Raw genomic sequence first — 834 nt, 5'->3', positions numbered from 1 at the left:
CACTATATATGTATTTAGTCTATAAACAATTTATAATGTTCTAGTTAAAATTTAATAATATATTTAAAAAAAAAAAAAAATTATACAATGCAAAATATTATATGAAACCGTATATTTGAAAATATTTTTTAAAAAAGTAGTGTATTGTAGTATAGTTGATAGCATTAAACCCAATAAGTTCAATAATTTATAATTTGTTTTTTTATAAGTCCTTTGTTTTTTGCCTTGTTATTACAAAACATAATTGTTAATGACCTTTCACACTGAATTGTGTTGTCTTCTTATGTATAGTATAATAGTATACTATATTCACTACATATACAGTGGCAGTAAACTCCATATGATGTCTGGCTTAACCAGGCGCGGACTGGTAAAAAAGGGCGTGGGATGCTGCATAATTTAAAGGGCAAATAAAACAAATTTTGGGGGCAAATTTTAAATATGTAGGTTATTTATAAAATATTTAAATATTTTCTTTTGTTTTATTAAAATATTGTAAATACATTAAAAATGTAAATAGGTGCCAAATTACAACAAACATTCAAAAAATTACAAATTTACAAACTTCTACAGTTGTATGGTAAAAAAATTAAAAATAAATTGATGGTCCATTATTACACATAACACATTCAAATATTATATTTAATTACTTTTAAAATATCATAAATCTGATTTTAGGGATTGCGACATAGGTAGGTAGTAGACATATATGAGTATATGACTAAACAAAGATATACTTGCTACTTAAGTGCAATACCTACTCATATATCTCAGTTATATACTGATATACATTTTTATGTTCACCTACAGTACAATAACTATAATATAAATAAA

Source organism: Acyrthosiphon pisum, chromosome A1 (assembly GCF_005508785.2).
Source record: "Acyrthosiphon pisum isolate AL4f chromosome A1, pea_aphid_22Mar2018_4r6ur, whole genome shotgun sequence".
Classification (NCBI taxonomy): Eukaryota; Metazoa; Arthropoda; class Insecta; order Hemiptera; family Aphididae; genus Acyrthosiphon; species Acyrthosiphon pisum.
Note: the sequence above shows the minus strand (reverse complement) of the source record.